The following is a 4,435-nucleotide window of genomic DNA, read 5'->3' as shown; positions in this document are numbered from 1 at the left end:
AGACACATGATGAGTCCTGACAGTTTTGTGTGGTTCCAGATGACAAGAGCTCAGGATCTGCCTAAGAAGAACAGAAGGAGTAGTGATGGAGAAAAAAGGAGGGGTAGGTAGAGGCTGACCCAGAGGTGCCTTGAATGCCAGCCTAAAGAATTTGGACTTTATCCTGAAGGCAGTGAGGAACCAGGCAGGAAGGGTCATGATCATTGTGGCACTGAACTCTTCCATCTCCAGGCTGCACTTGCTGGTGACAGCAGATCTAGAAGTCAGGTTAACTCCTGCCTATCTTTCCAGCTGGCTATTTTTCCCCTATAGACAGAGATAATTGTTAGTCAAAAGTACCTGAAGGAAAATTACCACCATGACACCATATATAAAAATGAGAATGCCATAAAAATGCCTGGAAAAGCTGGCCTCTCTGATCTTAATACCCCACACAATCTCTAGAGTTGGCAAAGACTATAGGGGTCACGTTCAAATTTAGAAAATATATTAGAAATCTCCTATGGGCAAGGACGCAAATTGTATAGACCAATATCTTCTCTTAACATTCCAGAAATACGACTTTTCAGCCTCTGCTCACACATTTCTTGAGACAGCCTGAGCCCCATTTCAAAGAGAAAAAAGTTCCACTATTCCCAGAGAGAGCCACCTCCCTATAACCTCTCTCCTTGACTCTAGCTCCACCCTCTGGGTCTACTTTGCATGTACTTGCTCCTATAGCAAGGGGACATGTCTGCAAAGACAGCAAGCCAGTGACCACACCCCCCTCATGAGTCCTCTCCAGGCTAGTCCCTTCCTTCCTCTTCTGCCCCCATAATTCTACATTTCTGCAAATTCTGTGGTTTCTAAATTTTGTGCCTTCTTTGTTGTTCTCTGGACATAATCTAGGTTGTTAACTTCCTTTATAAAATATCAGAACTGAATGTAAAATTGTATAGGCCTTATAAGCCTCCTATTGCAGAATAGGACTATTGCCTCTCTTGCTCTGAATGCTAACTCTCTAGAAATGTAACAAGAGTTTATATTACCTTCTTTTATCAGCGAAGTCTTCCTGTAGTTGATTTTTGTTGTTGTTCGTTAAATAAGGCTATTTTAATTCCTCTGCCTTTTTTAAATAAGCCTTTTATTTTTAAATAATTTTAGATTTATAAAAAAACAAGTTGACCATCTGCGGGTGCCATCATTGCAGACATGGCCTGTCAGGTGCTCCTGGGCTCTGGTCTCACCATTGTGTCCCAGCCCCTCATGTACATGAAAGTGCTCATCCAGGTGGAATATGAGCCTCTTCCTCCAACAATAGGACAAAATATTTTGGGGCAATAAGTTTGTCAGCTCCCCAGTCTGTTTTGTTATGCTCAGCACTTTGTGCACATTGATGGGAAGCATGGGTTGTTCATAGACTTAACTTCAAGACTGTGTTCAGGAGTCCTTGGAACTCTGGTCCATGGTAACATTTTACAGCTTTACCGGTAGTGTGAAAGATTGAAGAAATAGGACCTTAAAATGTACAGAAAGAAGTCACATTTTCCTTCAACCAAGTTATCAAGGTGACAAATCGAGAGATAATGGCTTATTCTGCTGCTCTCCTCATCACACATCCCTTCCCCGTGATAACTCTGAGATCTGTGGTACGATTCACTGGCAGAGAATCTAAGTACTGTAGACTTTGTGACTCCACAGTAACCGTGTATCGGGAAGAGGGCATCCTAGGATTTTTGTGGGTTTTATTGCTCATCTCCGAGGTGATATCATTTCTTTGTGGCTCTGAAACTCACCAGCCTACCTTGACAATACCTATGCACTGGACAGCGGGGTCTCCACCATGTATGAAATGAAGAGTTATTCCCAAGCTGTCACAGGATTTTTTGCCAGTATGTTGACCTACTCCTTTGTGCTTATCTCTAATCTTATGGCTGTCAACAACTGTGGCCTTGCTGGTGGATCCCCTCTTTGCTCCCCAATATATACTTCTTGGATAGATTGCTGATGCGTGCTACCAAAAAGACAGATATATGAGCTGAGACAATAGTTTGTTTTTCCAGAAGGTTCCCTTTGGAAAGACTTATTGTTGTGACCTAAGAATATTAACTTGAAGATGTGAGGCAGGGACAGTGACATTACTATAGTCCCAGATGCACAGAACTGTGGGAGAGAATGTTGATTTCTGTATAGTGTGGCACACTTTTTAAATAATCATTTAATCTTGAGAAAATGGGAAACAAATTGAAAAGATAATATAAAAAATAAATTGAAAAGATAACTTCACCCAGTTTCCTCTAATGTTAGAATCATACACAACCATGGAGCATTTGTCAAAACAAATAAATTAACATTGATACATTACTATTAACTAAACTACAAAACTATATTCAGATCTCATCAGTTTTTCCACCGATGTTCTTTTTCTGTCTCATGATCCAATCCAGGATACCACGTTAGCCTATGGATTTTACAAGTATAACTGTGGCCCCTTACAGTTGTCCTGCTGTTGGTTTCAACCCTTCATTCTAGCTTGCTGTGGTCATCTTGATTCTTGGATTCTCTTATCTGTACTATTAGTGTCCTCACTAAGATTTTTAAAAGTATATACTTTTTAAGTATAAATTTAAACCTATGTGTTTAACAGGATGAGACCTGAGACCAAGGACAGAGATCCATGCATATTACCAGAGACTTCTCTGGAATGCCTAGATTGGCATTTTTTTAAAATCAGTTCTATATCAGTCCCTGAGTTTGATTATGCTACTAATTCCAGTAGCATAAGTCATCTAAGCGAACAAGGTTTTACCTGCCTCCAAGTCAACTCAGTTAAATTCAATTTAGGTTAGGAACAAAGTGGTCAAGTGTAAGTAGATTGGAAGAATTTAAAATATGGAGCCTGGCAGCTTCTACAACAGTCCTTATGTGGACTTGTGAAGAAAAGCCAAGATCTCAGAAAGTAGCTAAGACGGAACTGACGGCCCTGTGGACAGGCAAGTCAGAGGACAGAAGACAGTAACACAGAAAAGAAACTAGAGAGGGCCAGCACCATTCTTATCAGCAGGGTAACTTCAAAATAAAGTAGCTCCCTTCCATTCTTTCTATTCCTTCCGCATTGTTCTTTCTTCCCCTTTGAAGTAAAACATCATGGAATTGCAGCTGGCAACATGACCAAACAAATGTATGAAAAATAATTACATCTTTTTGGCTGGGTTTTAAATTGAGTAATTGTTTGAAGTTAGTAATCTCAATTATCATTCCCTAATCCACCTCTCAGGAGAGTTCTGTGGACCCCCATCTGCACCAAACCTTGTTCTGATCAGACACTCGAAATTAAACGAGCTTAGTAGTTTTGGCTCCCTTCCAGTAGGCCACTTCACAAGTCATCACTCTCTTGGCATAGTTTTTGCTATTCCCTCCAAAAAGAGTCTCAATTAATTGGAGGCAGATATATCCTCCCAGCATCTGGCGAGGGACTTCCAACTTACCCGACTGCTACAGGTAGCTCATCCATTCCAAACCTCAGCCCTGGGTGAGAAAGGGCCTGGAGAGGAGATGCTGGGGATTGTGGCCCTGGGTTCTCCACTGCTAGAACAAGGAGGCACACGTCTGATTTACTCATGCTGCGGAGACTGACCCAAATTACCATACACCTGGTCCAGACCTGCGTTTCCTAGTCCAATGAATGTATCACCATCACCAGTTGTCCATGACAGAAACCTGTCCTATTCAACTTTTTTTATTCACTCCTAGTATACTATCTGTTACCAAGTATGATTGAGGCTATAACAATATCCTTAGAATCTATCCCTTCCTTATCTCTGCTGCCAGTGCCCTAGTTCAAACCATCAACATCTCTCAGGAAGTTACAGCAACTTCTTTAGCCAACAGGTACAAGATGTGACGTGAACAGACCTCTAGGCTCTCTCTCTCTTCTGCTCACCTAACTACATCAGCATTATAGTGGCTGCCAGAAAGTCCCAGCCTTCCTCCTAACTTTGTGTTCCTCTCACTGACTCACTGATCCTCTGGTACCTGACTGACCAAGAGACGGTAGATTTTTCACTGAACACTACTTAGCTAGCTTGGCAGATGGCATCCTTTGTGCTAACAGATTGCTATTTTTAGGCCATTCTTTCCTCTTCCTTTTATAAAAAGACATGTTTTGAGCCTTATGCCATCAGTCTATATAACCCTCTGCCATTCCTTATTGCTGTCATCTGCTGACTTCTTGGACATTTCCCTCAATCATGAGGAGCTTTGGTCCATAATTGTCTTTTCTGCTACTCTGCTGCCACCATATTGAGTAATTTCAGTATCCGTGAAAATGACCCTCTGAACACCCTGTCCTCTCAGTGGGTTAAGATAAAATAACAAATTCTTAACTTGGTCTATAAGATCCTGCATAATCTGGCCTCTGCCTGCTTTTTCAGCCTGTCTCATATCCCTGTCATTT

The 4,435-nt window shown here is 41.4% G+C and overlaps 1 pseudogene; it reads left to right on the top strand.

Moving 5' to 3' along the window:
* The first annotated feature begins 1,188 nt into the window (after positions 1-1,188).
* On the top strand, positions 1,189-2,126 carry LOC123793602 (mitochondrial carrier homolog 2 pseudogene; annotated as a pseudogene).
* Positions 2,127-4,435: the final 2,309 nt, after the last annotated feature.

This window comes from Ursus americanus, chromosome 12 (assembly GCF_024610735.1).
Source record: "Ursus americanus isolate L20-20 chromosome 12, mUrsAme1.1.p, whole genome shotgun sequence".
Classification (NCBI taxonomy): domain Eukaryota; kingdom Metazoa; phylum Chordata; class Mammalia; order Carnivora; family Ursidae; genus Ursus; species Ursus americanus.
The sequence above is the reverse complement of the archived record's forward strand: the minus strand, read 5'-3'. Positions and strand labels throughout refer to the sequence as shown.